At 38.9% G+C, this 19,538-nt stretch overlaps 1 protein-coding gene across 4 annotated transcripts in view; it reads right to left on the bottom strand.

Moving 5' to 3' along the window:
- LOC148080437 (disabled homolog 2-interacting protein-like) overlaps positions 1-6,934 on the bottom strand; it is a 115,105-nt gene extending 108,171 nt beyond the window's left edge. For 3 of the 4 annotated variants that reach the window (XM_087792130.1, XM_087792135.1, XM_087792131.1), the window contains exon 1: positions 6,819-6,934. The gene's annotated coding sequence lies outside the window, so the exon portion shown is untranslated. Of the gene's footprint in view, positions 1-2,482; positions 2,502-6,818 lie in introns of those variants that run through there. The other variant, XM_087792134.1, reaches the window with a different exon arrangement.
- Positions 6,935-19,538: the final 12,604 nt, after the last annotated feature.

The raw sequence follows: 19,538 nt of genomic DNA, 5'->3' as shown, positions 1-19,538 counted from the left end.
AACTCCAAGATGCCGTCTCAACACCTCTTCCTTCTACGTTACAGTCTTCTCCAGTTCCAACCTGCCTGCATTATCTTTTTTACCCTCTCTTCATGTCTGTCCACATTTGTAAACTAATTCTGAAGCTAGATTTTATACCATTTTTCAATTTTACAAAAATAGTTAGTTATTAATAAATGTGTTTTTAACATATTATGATTACATGTTAATCTTAACCAAATATATATACAAAATAACAAGCAAGCAGGAGCCTCTTAAGTTGTGCTCCATTTATATTATGTGTATACTGTATAGATGTACAGTATATATAGATTTTTTTCACAAGCCCCAACTATAGACCATATGGACTGTTATTACATTCTGTGACTCTTGTCAAGCAAATAGAAAGAAGAGACCAAGTAAAATATCCTTAACATGATAATGTGAAAACCTAATGAAAAATAAATACATTTAAAGTGAGAGCTGCAGGTTATCAACAAGTGTCCCTTTTGGATGAACTAAAATTGTTATTTATCTATCTATCACTGTAGTCAGAACCTGCTATGATCACGCCCTGTCAATATATGACATTTTTCTCAAGACTTAAAACTACAGAAGTCGACCGCCCTAAACCATCCGGACATTTGTCTGCTGAAGTTTTTTCATTCACGAGCTCCACAGATTCGGGTCAAACACCCAGCCGCCCAGTAGTTTGCCCACAATCCCTCACAATCATCTGGATCAAATCTGGGAATTTCAGCCAGAAGCCATTATTCACGAGTGTGGAAAACCAGAGAAATGCTGACTGTTGTTTCCACTAAAATCAAAATCCAAGCTGTCTCCATTCCTCCAGTCTGATCAAGAATGTACAAACACATAATGTGCAGGAATTCCACTTCCCGAACAAGGACAAAAGCACACAGACCTATTTACATATCAATGGAGAGTTTATATTGTTCTTCTCCTCTTCTCTCTGTGTTTGGAGGTGTTTTTGAAGAGTTCTGGACAGAATGTTGGTTGGAAAATAAATCCGTCTTGGATTTACAGTCAAACAGCAGACAGCAGACAAATAAGTGGTTGAATTCCTTTCGGTTAACAACTTCATTTCAATTAAGAATTTAACTCTGAAAGTCTCAAAACATTCCAAACACACACACATAGAACCCCTTCATTTCACTGTGTATTCCAAAGTGCCAATAAGCGGAAATCTTTGCTTAGAAGTATGTCCGTGTAGATTCTCATTCAAGCAGATTTTTGTAAAGAAATTCTTATCGAAGAGGCTTCTTCGGTTCCATAACTCGTCTGGGGTTCAGCTATAGATCTTACTAGGGACAAGTCAGTTTACATATGTTTAAAATGTTTACTATATTTATATGAAATAATCGATTGTCTCAGATTTAAATAATCAGATCCATCGCGTTTCATAATGACATGTCATACTGACGATGCTTCTATGAAGAATCTAATTCTATCAACAAAATAAATGTGGTGCAATGATATTGTTGTAAGAAAATAACAATGCAGGTGTAAATGAGCAGCTTGGCAGTGAGTGTTCTCCTAGTTTACAAATGCATAGAGGAAGTAAGTGATGGAAGAATGTCTGTTCATTCATTGTTTACTTCCTCAGACACATCGATGTGTAGGTTATGATTGGAGCAACTCACGTGAGCGTAGTTTAGGAAAACATTTAGACCTTTGTGTGTGGAAGAACATTGAGATCCACAGATGCTTAAACCTGGAACCAAAAACCTGAACCCCAAGAAGAGGACTGACCTAAATCTTTGACCCATTATACTGTAAACTTATTGCTAACTCAATAGCACAAGCTAATGTAGCATATGTGTGTGTAAAAGAAAGTGAAAATTGATGCCTCCAAGTTGGAGACGCCGTAAACTTCGCCTGGTCTTTTTGCCAGGCCTAGAGAGTGATTCGATTATATCAGCCGTCTTGGCTCTTTAGCTGTCCATTCTGAGTAGTCTAAAATCAGGATTTAAAGTTGTGAAACTGCTAAAAGACTTGCAGGATATTGAGTCTTTATGACTTTAAAAGCCACACCGAGACATCTCAGCGTACTTTTGTAGTCCTTGTATCCTCAGCCATGGCAACATGCCCGGAGCTTGCACGAGGAGAATGTCCTCTGTGGACTCTTTTACTGCAAGAGTAAAGTTCTTCCCATCAGCAATGATGGACAAAACAAGTTTTCTTCTCTCCTGAACTCCCACCGTCGCACAGCTCCATGTGTAGTGTGTCGTTTTATTCCAGGCTCATTGATACAAACACCCACTCTGGATCCATAGCTACCTTGAAATTATTATTTCGCTGCTCTTCAGCTGAAATGAAACACCCACACAAAATAATGATCTCATTCACAAGGCTCTGAAATGTTCTTCAAACACATGGAACACCAAACCGTGGCACGTATCTCATTCATCTGCCCACACAGACTATAGCGTCACACTTGCTGTCCAACACAACAAGCTGCTAAACTTTTCCTTCCACTCACCATATTGTGCGTCCACGTCCATGATGCACTCACAGGTCTGCCTCAACCAGCATATCCAAAGTTTTCTAAGCACCACACCAGAGTAAGTCCCTGCACTGCTGCTTCGGCCGAGAGGCTGGTCCGGACCCTGCCGCTCAGCTCAGACTTCTGTTGCCTGTCGTTCCATCGGTCTGACCGAGCCGCTTGTCCTGCCTCTCCGGAGGGAAGGAGAGCAGGATGAGACGGGAGGGAGGAGAGTTTCCATGTTGCGAGGGCAGTCAGAGCGAGGAAGGGGGGAGGGAAGGAGGGGTTTCTGGATGGGCGGTGGTCTCACGCCAAAGTTCACCCTATTAACCATGAACCTAAGTGACATTTGTGAATATAGAAGCTTCAGTTGATACATCTGGTCCTCACATCTTTAGTAAAAAAACAAGATGAAAAAATAATTTAAAACTGTATTAACAGTTTCTATTCGTTAATTTAAACAGTACTGACATTGATCACATAGATACATACAATTATTTAAAAAAGTCTATATTTTAAATATAGGGTTATTAACACGACTTACAAGAGCAGATCAGAGGCTTAAAAAAAATGGTCGTCTCAATTTAGAAATATCTTAGGATGAAGTTTAACAAGAATAAAACTGCAAATCTCTGAGTTAAAGCATTGAGTAGTGAAGAAGATGGGAAGATATGAATTTGGGGCGCAACTGAGCAACACACACACACACACACACACATATCTATATTCTTATTATATTGAACTCAAGTGTTTTCTGTTTACAAGGACATATCCATCTGGCAATGGTGCTTTAATAGAAATATGAGTTTAAGGGGATATTTGCAACTTCAATTTGAGCTTGTTCAGCTATTATTTGATATCACCGACAGGCAGGAGACTCTGTCTCATATGGCTGACATCAGGTCGCCTCAGAGCTTCGATCGCTCCTTCTGGATTATCCCACTGATACATAGGGTTTTGTTTTCAACCTTCTTGATCCGCTTCTATTATTATTGACTGACAATCCACCAGAATAATACGTTTTAATGGCAAGCCTCAAAATAAGTACTACTGCCCCTATATAATAATATTTATCTCGAACCTGGATTAGCGGAAGAAAACAAGACTAGGTGAGACTAGAGACTGCATGATTATGATTATCAACGTTATAATCAGAATCATCAGAAACATCTGTATTCTTATTGCGGCCTGCTACTCGCTTGTTATTTTAGAAAGTTTCTGTAAAAATACAGACAATGGAGAAGCCCCCTAGTGGTTGGCTGTCTACAAGTATAAACAGGGTTGAATTAGATTGCAGCTAAGCCACATTTTAAATGTAATATCACAATGAAAGGCCAAAGCCAAAGCCAAAACAATGATTAAAATGTAATTAATTGTGCCGCAGTAATCAATACAATATAATATAAGTTATAACTTATATTCAAAAGAAAATATCATGATTTATAATCGTACTGCATTTAATCAAACAATGCTGTAGACTTACAGGTTCTAGCTATTACAAAGACACCGTTTCTTCAGGAGACATTGCAGAAAGCTGACCCAAACCTTTATGAACAGATACGTTACTAATATTTAATTGCACTTTAGTAAAATCTGTTCAATTTATTACATTATTTTACCCATCCAATAACAGATGAAGGAAGATTTTTTCAAATGTAATTTAAGGTGAAATTATGTATTGCTATACTTGCTAGTTTATCTAATGGCTAACAGTGCTACCTCCAGTGAGGTGTAATCCGTGTAATATTCCACAAATATTCAGTGACAGTACCTGAGATTTCTAGATATATTGAGGACTTTCTTACAGGTTTGACACAATTTTGTCATTCTCTATGAAAAATGAAACCTGGGTCACAATTATTAGATAATACTAATATAACTGTTTCCCTAATATGGGAAAAAGTGTTAACGTCTTAAATTGAAATTGGTTTGAAAGTAAATGTGTCCAGAACGTTGCGAATGGAACCATTTTAGGAGAACAACAAAGTTTTTTACTTTTAATTCAACCATTTAACTGTGGATTTTATTGAGCAGTATATGTCACAGAACCATGAGGCAAAGTTCCTCAACTCACTAATCCTGAGGAGTGATTGTGTTGCTATCATCTGCTGAGGTGGAGACCACAGGACAGACCCAGCATCCAATGATAATCATAATAAAAACAAAGAGCAGCAGGTTCTGCACTTGAGTCCCATGATTGCTCAGCAATGGGCTCAGTAGGGAAATACACTGTAAGCGTCTTACAAATGCTCTGAATGTTAGCGATATTAAAGTCTAAGCTGCTAGAGCGTCTCTGATCCAGCTGGAGACTTTTCAAGTGTGTGCACTGCCAGAGTAACACGGGGGAGGGGGAATGTTCTGTCCTTGGTCGGGACAGAAACATGTTGACGTTTGAAATACACTCTTGAGATTTGTTTCCAGTCCGCACGCATCCATGTTGAATGTCATCAGTGTCCCCTGCCTCATGCCCCTAGTAGCTGGGACATACTTCAGCCTTTGGAAACAAGTTTATGTGAACTCATGTGTTTCCATAGACACACATATTCATCTTCTTGTGTGAGGGTTTGAAGAAACCTAACCATTAAGTCAATAAAGTGAAGTTTAAGGTCACGTCTGATTGATGGAACAGAAAAAGTCCACAATGAGATGTTCCACCTCCGGACGTCCATCCAGTTCCAGCTAATCCCATCAACCCAGCGAGGCTCCCGCCAAAATAAAAAGCAATCGACTAAAAGAAAAATAGGGCGGTGTAAACCCTGGCGGCTTTAGAGAGGCAAGATTTGAAAAAAAAATCTCTGCAGAGAAAAAGAAAGGTTTCTGTGCTCGCTGAAATTGAGCTCAGAAGTTCTTCAGAGCTAAAGTAGAGACTTTGACTCATCTTCAGAAGTTTGGTGCTCGACTTGCAGACTCTCTAGGGAATGATGATTTAAAAACAAAGTTGGCTATTAAATAATTCAAATTTAACTTCCCAGATTAGATAATGTCTCTGCTGTTTTGATGATTGTTCATGATAGTCTGATTGATAATGACAGTTACACATATTACATATTTATTTTGGTACTGTGTTGGTGGATTTGTGAAGCATGAATTAACTTTCCTTTAAATCGTTTGACAGGCAATGATAGATAGATTAATAGATAAACTTTATTGATCCCTGATGAATCATTACATTCCATGAATTACAATCATTGACTTCCATAGATCACTTCAAGAGGGTGTGGACTACTATCCTTGAAAAAATAATAACATTCAAATGTAAAATGTTATGTTATAAAATGTCTAAAACACAATATCTTAAATATGAGCGAAATCCCTCTCGTCATTTTCTGTTACTTGGCAGCCCTGTCTTTATAATTTCGCCATTACATAACTCATTTCTTGAGATACTATGGCGCCCTCTTTTGGCAGAGGCGAGTATCAACTTTAAAGTTGAACGCTCATTAGTGACCTACAAGTGACGTAACAATACAAGTGATTCCCATATTTAGTTTGAAAGTATGAACGTATGAAAAATTTATTAAGGAATCATACATTATTAAAGCATATTGCCATTCCGTAGGTATGGTGGTTAAATGTTGTTCGAATAATGATATAATACAATCAATATGTCAAACATTTTTTTTATACCTTGAGGACATTATATAAATACTGTATATCTGAACTCTTGTCTTTTTGGAAGCGAACCAGCGATAACTGTTTAAACAGCACCCTCTGTCTGCAAAAGAAACAAATCATTCTACTTAACAAAAAGTGTATCTTACAACAATAAACACTTATCAATGTAAACAAATCGAATTTTTAATTTTAATTGTATTTGTTTATAATAATTATATTCACAAATGATACGATTCAGTGCTCAAAATGTTGTCGAATGCATTGAAGAAAGGTAAAAAAAAAAAGGAATAAAAGGTTAGTAAGTAAACGTAGTATTTTGTCGAACACAAAAAGATAGTTATTGAGAAAATCAAATAAAACAACACACACATTTTCTATTGATATATTTATCATTGATGGAGTGACCATTGATTGGCTGTAAAATCTTTCTGGATCTTTAACTATTTATTATTTATATTTTTTGTGGTGTGACTGTTCAAATGACCACCGCTAGATGCCGCTACCACACCTTTTCTAGTCACCAGACCAAGCTTGTACACCTGGACTTGAGGCTGATGTTGTCCGTCAGCAGGAGACAGAAAATCCGCACCCGTCCAGAAGAAACAATGAATAATTCACGACACATTTATTATTAATCAGACTTTCCCACTAATCTAACAAATGCAGCGCGTGTGTTGTGACAGCCACAGGTGCGTGCGTGCGCGCGCAGGTTCCTCACCGCTCTCTGTGGACAGCTGGTTGCAGAACTCTGGGAACTGTGTCTCCACAGGAACGCTGATGGTTCGACGCAGCAGATGCAGTTTGCATGTTGTCAGCCGTCGATCCTGCAAAAGCAAGGTACGCATCTGAGGAGAGAGGAGGCACGAGGTCAAGTGATGACGCGCACTTGGAGGAGTCTTGGGTACTGGGTCTGCTCCTGGACCTCCTCAGATGATGTGTGTAAACAGCGCTCTCTCAGTGAGAGTTTTGACTTACACCGAGTCGACAGAACGACATCATCCACAGATGGACAGTTCATTTTATTGTTGTCAAGACAGTTCTTTGTCTAATGTTTTATAATTTATTGAACAGCAACCCCTCATTCTACTCATGTGACCCTGTTATTGAAAACGTCTTGGACTCATCAGATGAGCACTGAAGGAGAGCATGGAGGACTCTTATCTGTGTGCCTCGTCTGTGTTCAGCCATGTGTTGCTTCACCGACACACAAAAGACGGTGATAGATGAGCGCCTGCTTGACTGAAGTGTTAAACCGGGAAGATTCATCTGGACAGAAAAGGTCTTCTTTTGTCAAGTGATGGAAGCTTATCAAACGTTGTTGCTGCTCTCATCTGGTTATCTGTCTTGCTGCGTTGCTACAAGACGGATTGGCAAACGTGAGGCGATGTTAGCCGACGGCCAATTAAGCTACGAAAGCAGATTTCTTTTTATTAGTTCCTGATTTATTCATTTCATTTTTCACTCTTTTAACAATGCTATCACTAAACCAAATGGCCATTTGGAGCTCTGCTTGTAAATATAATAATGACTTTAATATATATTTTCAAAATGTAATTATTTATGACAAATACATGACTAAGCATCTGGAAAAATCATTTCAACAGAAGTACATTACAATTTTATATTATTACATTTATCCTTAGTCATGACAGAGAAGCTGGTATCAGTTTTTAACCCATTAGCTTTCCATTATTGATGTCCCTGTCTGCTTATTTTCAAAACTCAAAAGGACACAGTTCACATGATATAGAAGATCCATTACCGAGCACAGTTACAGAGGTAAGAGGCAATACAAGGAATCTAAATGCCTCTTTAAATTCAATTGAGTTGCCATCGCTTCTGATGCAAATGCAGATTTTACGACGACAGAAAACCTAATTGTGTTACAAAATGACACAATCGAGTTTTATCCTTGACAGGGTTCATTTCATCTCCTCGTGCCGATAGCATCGAGGAACAAGATGACAGGCCTGATAAAAACATGAAATGATGTTTTAGAAAAGGACTTTGCAGTAAAGAGAAAGTAAAATGAGAAGTTGAATCTTGCTGGACTCTTGCATTCATGGTACTGTTAAATAAGGAAACATGAGAAGGGTGTTATGTTTGTGTGTGTTGTTGTCTCACTCTCTCTCAGACATTAGTCATCTTTTTGAGTAATAGTGTGGATTTGTAACAGTGAACATATAAAGGCACAAGTCTGTGGCCTCTTAGAGTCAGAGTAAAACACTATTCTCTACTACTCTACTCTAATGAATGAATATTTAAGATCTAAATAAAAGCTTCTTTGTCTTACAATAAATAAATACTTTGAGTATAGAATTAATTAAAAAAAATGTTAGAAAACAATGCAGTGATTCTGTATTATATCAACATATTAATTGATGAATTTATGGTTTCTATTAAAATAAAATGTATAAACAATATATACATTTAAATATCTTTGTGTTTGAATCTGTTTTTTTTAAAACATTTATTAAATCTTTTTTTAAGAGCTTTTGACTTGTACATTTGCATTTTTAATTTAATTTGATGTTAATGCAATTCTAAATAATTCCATTTCAATGGTAACTTTTTAAATAAATGTATTACAAACCCAGCTCTCTCCTGCTCGGTTCTATCCCTCCTGCCTGCACTCTCCTCAGCACCTCCTTATGTTAATTATTTGCCCACAGACTTTACTTTGAAAAGACAACTTTCACAAACTTGTCCTTATAATGGTACCCTAGTAGAATACATCAGTAAACATACCCTGACAGCAGCGGACTGTTAACTGATCTTGTTTCCATGGCAACCCTGAAACTTTTCACTCATTGAATGAAACAGAGAGTTTCTGCTTTTTTCAACGTTTTCCTTAAGTGTTGATTTTAAGTACAGATGATGGGCAATTGAAGAGAATCATCTTCAAGTATATTTTCTTCCTCCTGCACACAAACTCCCGCTGGCCGTGGTATTGACAGACTTTTGCTTTCTGCTATGTAGGTTACCTCATTTTCCCTCAGACTGGGAAATTATGGGATGTAGATGTTGTGGGTCTGCAGTCATTGGCCTCGTTCTTTGTCAGATAAATCATGAATCCAAAATCTTTCGGGTAAAAACAAGAATAAAATGCTGTTAAATAGCCAAAACATTTCTGATTTGGAATTCAGTTTGAAGGTGAATGTGAATTAATTTAACGTTACTGAATGTAATCGGGTGCCTTTTTAACTGATTGAGGCCACATTTATCCAGGGAGTGAGGAAAATCAATATTTCATTAATAAGCCTAATAACCAGTTCAGCTCACCCAGACAAGAGAAGCAATTAGCAAATGTGTGTGTGTGAAAACAACATCAGAGGTTGCCATGGTAACGGCGCAGCAGTTCAACTCTGGGGTCAGAACCACATGACGGTGAACTGATTCTCTGGCCCATGAAAAAAACAAGCTTTGACGCTACCTCTTCTTCGTTCAGCAGGAGCATCTGGTGGTCCGACACGGCTCCACAGCTCGGGTTCCACATACTTCTCTCCTCGTAGGAGTGACCCCGGGTCATCCAGTGACGCCCAGGAAGCTGCAACTCTGAGGAGGAAGTCAAACATTCAGTGTATCGCCAATAAAAGAAGAGAACAGCGAACAGTCATTTGTTCACAGTCTGAAGAGCTTAATTAAAATTCAGTTTAGGATCAAAAAATTGAAAAATAAACAACATAATGACACATAGAATTATTGTAATTAAGTAAGAAAGTAATTAGTATTTATAGAGCGCTTTTCAAGAGCAGCGTCACAAAGCGCTTAAACAATAAAAAAAATAAAAAATAAAAAAAAATACTTAAACGGTCAAGATAACCCAGAGAACAACACAGGGGTTCCAGAAAATCAAGGAAAAGCTAGGTTGATCCTGAAAGAAACTGGCAGCCAGTGAAGAGATTTAAGGAACATAGAAATGTGAGTTATTCTACTATAGCGGGTCAGAATTCTAGCTGCAGAGTTTTGTATCAACTGCAGGCCAGACAGCTCCTTCTTGTTAAGACATGAAAATGAACTGTTACTATAGTCTAAGCGAGAAGACACAAACGCATGGATTACAAGCTCTAGATGATGTTGTGACGGCGAACTAGAGACATGTCTTTATCAAATACAACACCCAGGTTTCTCAGGCTCAGTTTGCCAGACTGACCTAAGTCACCAAAATACTGACTCAACCCTGGACCTTATCATCAGGAGCAATAACTAGAGTTTCCATTTTGTCAACATTTAGCTGAAAAAGTGTTTTCACTCAGCCATTGTTTGATTTCTAGCAAACAATTGACTAAGCTGTTCAGCCTCTGGGGTTCAGTTGGATCAAATGAACAGTAGAGCTGGATGTCATCAGCAAAAATGTGATAAGAAACATCAGGAAATCTCTGAATGATTTTACCCAGGGGAATCAAGTTCAGCAAAAATAATAAAAGACCTAGAACAGAACCTTGAGGGACTCCACACAACAGATCTGCAGATTCAGACGTCATTTGATTGGCAGATACACTAAAACTGCGATCAGAAAGGTATGACGAGAACCACTGTAACACGGACCCAGACAGTCACACTTCATCCCACAGTCTTCTCAGCAGGATCTGGTGATCAACTGTGTCAAAGGCTGAGGACAGATCCAAGAGAACCAGAACAGTGTAATGATCCAGTCAGCAGTGGACACTTTCAGTAAGGCTGTCTCCGTAGAGTGATGTTTGAGGAAGCCAGACTGAAACTTCTCATGGATGTCGCTCTGATCCAGGAACAATGACAGCTGCTCAGACACGCCTTCTCCAAGATCTTGGACAAGAATGGAAGCTTAGAAATAGGCCTGCAATTACTGAGGTCAGTTGGGTCTAAGCCTGGCTTTTTGAGTAAAGGTTCCACAATGGAATGTTTATATGCATTGGGAAAAAACCCTGTGGAAAGGGAGAGGTTTACCATATTGGTAACCCAGGGGCCAATTACATCAAAGTAATTGTGATAAAATATTACGGAATAACCATTGACATGTGTATTATTATATTCTGCTTAACATTGCCTGGAAAGAAAAATAATGCATTTTTGAAAATTGTACATGTTAATAAGTCTTTGTATGAGTCAGAGCTAGGTCCGCATAGCCAGCGGTAAGTCTGATTTTTTTCCAGTTAGGGTTAGACTCTGCCAGGGCTGCCCTTTGTCACTGATTCTGTTGATAACTTTTAAGGAACGAATTTATAGACGTAGCCAGGCTGTTAAGGGGGCCTGGTTTGGTTATATGATCAGAAAAACATGTCATTTTAATTCATTATGTTTACATTCTGTTCAATACCTTAAGTGAGTCTCACTTGGTCGGCCTGACTAACAGGCAGCACTGTAGCTTCTCTTACGTTGGTCAACAAAAGATGAAAATAAATGTCACAAATATAAAGATCTATGCCTCGTTGTGTGTTTGTTTTTGTCATATGAGTTAGTGCTGCTTACCTTCCATTGTGCCAGGGAGTTTATAACTCTACGATGCAATAATTCTTTTTTAGCGGTGAGGAATGAAGCTGCTTCTTACCAAGCAGATTTATTGAAGTCACTGAATACAAGCAGCAGCAGTTTCCGTAGATCTGTCACGCATGCATTCAGTCAGTAATTAAGTCTTTCCAGCCGGTCCTGCACTTCATCTCCTCTGAAGAACAGCCCTCACACAAACAATATGCTAGACTGTCTTTGCACCCACACAAGGCTGTCCTGCACTCCTTCTTACACCAACCATACAAGGCCAATTTGCTTCAGGCACCTTCTTGTTGTCCTTTGCCTCAGACTACAAAAAAAACAATTTGGCTTTGATTTCTCTGCTCCTCTGATCCCTGGCAAGAGACCTCGTCTGCCGTCTCTGACACAGAACATTGCACTGCGTCTCTGTCTATCCTTCCTGTGTAGCATCTAGTCCTCAGCTCTACTGCAGGATGACCGACCAAACGCACAATGTGTGTCCCTGTGACCCTGGTCTGGAAAAGCGCTCTATAAATATAATTTACTTACTTACTTACAGTCTAATAAGACGTGACTAAGCAGATCAACAGCCATTTAGTTCTTCTTGTCATATAGCACAATTTCTTCATGACTCGTCTTGAACACATCAAAATCATTTTTTACTTTACATAATTTAACAGTATTTTTGTATGTTTCAAAAATATCAAATTTCTCATCCTGAGGTTGTAAAACAGGTTCAATGATCAGAAACCTGATAATGAAAAGGGAATAAAAAGTCAGAGTAAGTGGTCTGGGATGAAGGACAAGAAGCCAGTTGTTTGTTTTAAGTAAATCCTAAATTCCAAAAAGCTTGTCAGGCTTCATCGGCTGACACAGCAAAAAATGCTTTAAACCCACACGCAAGTCTGTCAGCTTTAAAATCAACTTCTTCATCCTTGAGATACACCTGGAGCTGTTAATGCCCAAAACATGCGCACACTGACGCAGCTTTCTGCGGGCTCAGCTGGCAGTTGCCGACAGGAGCAGGTCAAGGAGAGATTCTTCCATCAACGGCTGCTGTTTATTGCATTAAGCTGTTCAAGAGTGGCCTCACAGGCTTCAACATGTGTGCGAAGATAAGCTTGTCACGACTAAAGGAAGGACCCATCTTCTACCGCGTCTCTTGATTTACCGTTTCACTTTTTAACTCTGGTCCTGGCTCAGCATCTTCCAGCACTCGTGTGCCGCAAACACATTCATTTCCTGCCAGGTTTTTGACGTCCAAGGACACTTGTGCTGATCCAATATTAATTATATGGATTTTTGTCCCGCGTGGTCTCACTGATTTATTGATCACGCTCACGGCAGGTGCATGTTCTGTGATCGATCTGTAATGTGCAGCCACTGCTCTCAGGAAGAGGACCGATAGCAGCAACGCACTTTCATAGAGCTACATCTGTTGTCACGACCAAACCAGATGTTTTCACGTTTGTTTGGGTCATCACGAAAGATTCATTACTATTTAAATACAACCTCACAGTGTGGGCAACATTGTACTACTGTTTATAACCATTTGGTTGATAACTGGTTTTACAAATGTGTGTGAGGTCGGGTGTAGGGCAGAGTACAGCAGTTTGGTTTAAATTCAACTAAATCAATAAATCTGTAAAGAAACAGGAACAGAGACTGCCATACAAGTACAAAGCACAAAATATGTATAGTATTTAAATTATAACACTTGATTGTGGTGCAAAAATGGACTAGAAAACTTACTGTAAATATAACGGTGTTAGTGAAAATATAACTGAAGATAAGTCTAAATATAATAGGAAATAATGTTTGCCACACAAATTCACTGTTAATCATAGGGTTGGAAAAAACAAAGTTTGACTTGAAAATCTAGTGGACTTTATAAAAATACTGATTATGACCACCTGGAAAAATATAATAGTATGATCTATTGCTTTTTAGAGCAGAACCAAAGGCTTTTTTTTATAAACTGTCAAACAGTTTCAGCATCATCTTGATGACCTTATTGTGACATAAACTCTAGTTGTCTCTCTTTGTTTTCCCAATTATTTTGGGAATCGTTAAATATTTAGACTCTTCTCTATAAATCCAACATTAAATTAGCCGACACATTTTATCTCACTAGCTAGCATAAGAACATCATAATCACCAACCACCAAACTGTATATTTCTGACTCATGAATAATTTTCCTTTTGTCTTGTTGAATCCCAAACATTGTTTCCCCCACACATGAAAGCATTGTTTGTTTGCACCATGAGTGAACATTAGCAGTTATATAATCCATGTGAGGGCATCTTGACAGCTGCATCGCAGAGCGAGAGAAGTGTTATATTATTAATCTGTGTTATCCATGCACGACGACACACTGTCTTGGTTGCATCACTCTCCGTTGAACGGACCGATCCAATCTGAGGTTTCTGATCTAGATAATTGCATGGTCATGGTTTCGCTGCCCACTGCACGGGCTACAATCGATAGCTGCACAGCCACATGTTTCTTCAGCGTCGATATCTGCTGCACGCAACAAACCATGATTCCATCAGGTATCAGGAGAAGGCACTCCCACAGTTCTAGTTCTTTTTAAGCCCACATAACAGACACCAACATTTTGAGAGTGTAGGCTGTACCAAATAAGAACAGGTATAAGTTTATCTTCTTAAAGGGATGTTTACAGAATATACTGCATCAGGATGAGAATATACGTATCTCCACACACAGTGTGAAACACATGTGTGTCTCAATTGTGGAACAAACTGGACCAATTAATTTCTTTGGTCAAGCTTTAGATTCAAACTATGATGTGAAGCTAGTTTTGTCTGTTAGCATAAAGTTTGGGCGCTCCAGACATTTAAAGCCGCTGGATTTGCTGTCCATTTGGAAGCTTTGTGTTGTTCGCCACTTTACACAAAAGCTGGGCTGAAAAGGCCACGAGGTAAGCCCACACGGAAGGACAATAATCAAACAGAGAGCTCTCTGGAAATGTCAGGCAAGCAAATATGTGCCAGGAACTTTTCCTGGCACCTTCGCCTATGAAATCTGTTGAAGTGACAGAGTACACTCTGACAGGAAAACCTAGCAAGTTTATTGGTCAATGCAGAATGTAAATCACAGTGCCGTTCCCAGACGACGACTCAGGAATGTGCGACTAAACTCCTCTACAGCATTGTTGAGTTTTCAACCGTTCCAATGCCTATAAATTGATGTATAAAAGAACCCTCATGGCAAAATAACATTTTCAGCCGTAAAAATATATTTTCTATCTCACATTTTCCATTATATGTTTCTTACATTACATTTATATTATAATACAAAATAAATGTTTTAAGATTACACTAGATGAAATAACCCAAAAACCTCTGAAGAGAGAGGGGAGGGAGAGAATATTGTTCAGGTGGAATATGGGGGTTACAGAAGGAGCTACATTTTTTTTTTTTTTAGATTTCTGGCCCAGCACACTCACAGATGCAGAGACCAGCCACATCTAGTGTCTCATGAACATAACACAAAAAGTCATACAATGTGTGAGCAGGGCAGAGATAGTATGTTTCTAAAATGTCCCCTTGTAGGGCTAATAAAGGATCATTTAGGATTGGATGATTGAAATTTGTAGATACGAGACATAGACAATTACTATTCATTTAACAAACAGGAGCCTCTGTAGCTTGTGCAAGAACATACACAGCCAAAACAGCCTGGTTACACACCGTTGTGGTATCACTTCAGTCAAGCACGGCTGGGGATGATTGGGTAGTGGGTTCTTCACATTGAGCATCTCTACCAAGAGAAATTCGAGTTGTGTTTACTCACTTGTGACAATGACAGCATTTTTCATTCAGCATTTGTTGCAAATAAGCCAACCTGGTTGTGTAGTTCACCCTTTCATGAACAGCACGCCTAAGATGATCCATTCCATTCTCTGCACTCCTAAATTTAGGAGTCAGTCTATGATGAAGCTGGTTCTGTGGTGCGAGCATTTTCAACTTTGAGGATGGAGTTTGGTCCCAGACTGTGGAGATATAGGATTGCAGCTGGTTGTATAATCGCATCCCGATATTGTTCTAAATTAAGATGACCTCCAATGATGGCTTCCAGTATGGAAGATGCCACCACAGCATTCCACTGCCTACACCATGAGATGTTACTCTGTCTGCACGGCATCTCTAAACTTTGACCCTATGATTCCAACTGCTCTAAGCAGAATCGGGAACCATCACAGACCATAAGGGTTCCGTGTGGTCGACACCAACGCAGATGGGCTTGAAATTGCACTTTTGCAATTGCAGAAAACTGACCAGAAACTGTTTCCTTCAACTGAGAAAGATCTCTAAACTTAGGAAAATGTTGTCGGAACATGATCTGGAGCTTGTAATCCATGCGTTTGTTTCTTCTCGTCTGGACTATTGTAACAGTTTGTTTTCATGTCTAAACAAGAAGGAGCTGTCTCGTCTGCAGTTGATTCAGAACTCTGCAGCGAGAATTCTGACCCGCTCAAGTAGAAGAACTCACATTTCTCCGGTCCTTAAAACTCTTCACTGGCTTCCAGTTTCTTTCAGGATCAACTTTAAAATTCTGGTTCTTACTTTCAGAGCTATTCACGGTCAGGCTCCTCCTTACATCACTGATCTGATCCAGCCTTACACCCCAGCTCGGGCTCTGAGGTCTGTGGATCAGAATCTACTTATGGTTCCACGCACACGGCTCAGGACCAGAGGAGAGAAATCTTTTCAGGCTGTTGCTCCTAAGCTTTGGAACGATCTTCCTCTCTCTTTGCGCTTGATGGAGTCTACTGACTCCTATGAGAAACATCTTAAGACCTTTCTATTTGTTCAGGCTTTTCCTTGAATTTCTCGAACTCCTGTTGTGTTATCAGTTTTATCTTGATCTTTAAAGTATATACTTTTTTGAGTATTGTTTTGTTTGTTTAAGCGCTTTGTCACCCTGGTCTCGAAAAGCGCTATATAAATAAATATTACTTACTTACTTTGGACTCTCTATCCAGGTCAGTCCGACTTGGCATGCTGATTCTTGGAGCAGACGCCTTCTGACTCCATAGAACAACCCATTTTTGCGTCAATAGAAGCAATAGAATAAGCTGTTTGTGCAGAGAAAATATGTCACATTTTTAATGAATGCAACCCAGATACTTGCTCACACCACAAATGCATGTTCCTTACATGTGTAAGGGCTATTTGAAAGGGCGATAAACAGGCTTTCTAGTCGTAGTAGATTGATTCCTAGAAGAATTGCTCCAGCAAAGAATTCTTTGTTCATATAGATTATTTTCCCCAAATATTTACTGAATCTTTTGCTACAAAACTACATGAAACTTGAAAATGCATGTAAAGGAGCACATTAGCATCAATTTATCAGAAGAAACCCAAAAAGTTAATGTTTAATAATAATATATATTTTTATTAAAGTTTGAATAATTATATAAAGCAGGGGTGTTCAATAAGAGAACACAGTCTACCAGTTGACTGCAAATTTAGGGAAGGTAGAACTTGATTTTATTTCCATCAATTCTGTCAGGGTGCGGAAGGAAACCCAGGCGCAGAAAGTGTCTGATTGTTAAGCTTGACAGATTTATTAGGAGCAGGCAGAGGGATCGTCACAGGTAGTCCAGGAACTAGACATCCAACAGGTACGATATCCAAACAACAGGTCAAGGGCATAGGCAGGCAGAAAAACGGGAAAACATACCAGGGTCAAAACCGGGAAGGCAAAAACAAACTAGAATCGGAAGTCTAAAACGTGAAACAGGAACTAGACAAAAACGGGACAGGAAGTGTGACGAACCTACAAAGACTGAGGGAGAGTGAGCAGAATATGAAGGCTGCCATCAATCACTGGCAGCTGCAGAACACAAGACAGGTGTAGACAATAACAATCAGCAGGGGGAGGGACGGGAAAGGAAACTCACAGACACAGAAGGGAGCAGGTTTCAAAATAAAAACAGGAAACACCAAGAATGACACACGAGACATAACAAATTCAGTCACATTAAACCTTAAATCTGGCATTTTCTGTTCTCTTTGACTTTAGTATAATGTCGTGTTAATATTAAAAAATAGTAAAATAAGGTACAGTTAAAAGTCAGTAAAATAGTTAAAAGTACATAATACACAAATTTATTGACAGAGGATTTGGGTCACCCTGGAGCAAGTAATGGGGGCCTGGCAGAGCATATACCAAAAAGGTATGGTGAGCCAAGTGCAGCCTAATGCAGACACAAAAGTCCTCTCAACAGAGGAAACTCATCACAACGTGACGTCATGTTGCGTGTTGTTAATAAAGAATGTAAGCCGCATCAGTGGAAGTACACAGAGCATACATTAGGACATTTTGGTTGTTTCTTGACTTGGAATTAAATATTTTATAAACAGCGTGCTGATATATCAAAGAAAGTGCATGTTTCAAACTCATAAATCTCTTCACAGAAGTTCCATTGAGAAGAAAGTTAGAAACAACTGGACCAGAAGAGGAAAGGCGAAATGAGGTGAAGTAGTTTGACTTGTGCATGAATCTTTTCTACAGACTCTCCTGGTTTCCCAGCTCAAATAGTGTATCTGGTCATCACCTAAAAAGCTTATGACCCCAAAGAATATAGTGTAAAGGAGTAAATGTTGCTATAACGCAGAAATACTGTGGTCTTGTGGTGTATGTTGTAGATCTGGAGTGTCAAACTCAATCATACAAGGAGCCAAAACCTTTAGCAGCGTAAGTTATAGACAGAATCAAACTTTTATTAACCTAATAGGAAGTAGAAAGTAGAAGTCTTATTGTGATATTCATTTTTATTCTTTGAGGCTTAATGTATTTTAATAATCTCTGTGCTTGTCCTCCTTCCCCAATCAGTTCCTTTCCTTCAACTTCACATTTACTCTTACCATTCTTATTTTCTGCCACTTATATTATCTTAAAAACTGGCTATTATATGTTGTAACAACACACTGTTACAGCCATAAAATCAAAATAAACCAACAGCATCTGCTGTGAAATTGCACTAGTAAAATCTTGTCGACTTTTATGGAACATGTTTAAACATTGATAGAACATTTGCAACTACCAATAATCATCAACCAAATGTATAAGACCTTGTGTTATCCCAGGGTCAAGGTGCCCCGAGGGCCCAAAATAAAATGTAATTGTTTTATCCTTTGTGTTGGTTTTAGGTCAAGTTAAACAACCTCCCTTGCTACCATAAATACATATGCAGTGGTGGAGGTCATTCACCCAAAAGCAACACAAAGGATAAAACAATTACATTTGTTTTCGGGCCCTCTGGACCCTGAGATAACACAAGGGTTAAGACTTTTATCCGTGGTAAACATCTTCTACATTCCTTATGGTTATCATGTTTCAAAATGTGTTTTTTATCTTTGCAAAATGAGACAAATATTTCCTGTTATATTAACTGTTGGATCATAATTGATGTTGATAATGGATGAAGAATACATGTAGCGCAGGAAGAGCAGGAAGGATGAAAACAAAGGCAGGAAAGACAGTATTTGAAAGTGTCTTGACAACAACTATTATGTGTTGCTGAATATTTCCGTCATGGCGTTCAGCTTGCACACCTGCTTTCAATTAGACTGATTAGTTTGTTAGGACACCTACTCACTTGCTCATCACACACACACACACACACACACACACACACACCTAAACAAGTGACAGCAGGCAGAGCCCTGAGACAAAGTCATCTTCAAGCTCCAGTCCAGATAATGAATCCTCAGTCCAAAAAGAAACACAGACACGCTAGTTCTCCGGGGAACAGCTGGACTGTGAAAACAATAAAAATGTGACAAAGAGCTGCAAGTCACATGATGTCCCTGCGCAGCTCTGCAATGGCTAAACTTCACAAACTAATTGAAGTTCGGGACTCTTCTGACTGGTGTAGGAAGTTGTCATCTTCCTGTTGAATCTCCTTCTGTGATCCTGATATGATTCTTAAAAAATGCTCAAAATACCTTTAATATC

The sequence above is a fragment of the Callionymus lyra genome, chromosome 5 (assembly GCF_982586985.1).
Source record: "Callionymus lyra chromosome 5, fCalLyr1.hap1.1, whole genome shotgun sequence".
Taxonomy (NCBI): Eukaryota; Metazoa; Chordata; class Actinopteri; order Syngnathiformes; family Callionymidae; genus Callionymus; species Callionymus lyra.
This window is presented reverse-complemented; position numbering and strand designations above follow the sequence as displayed.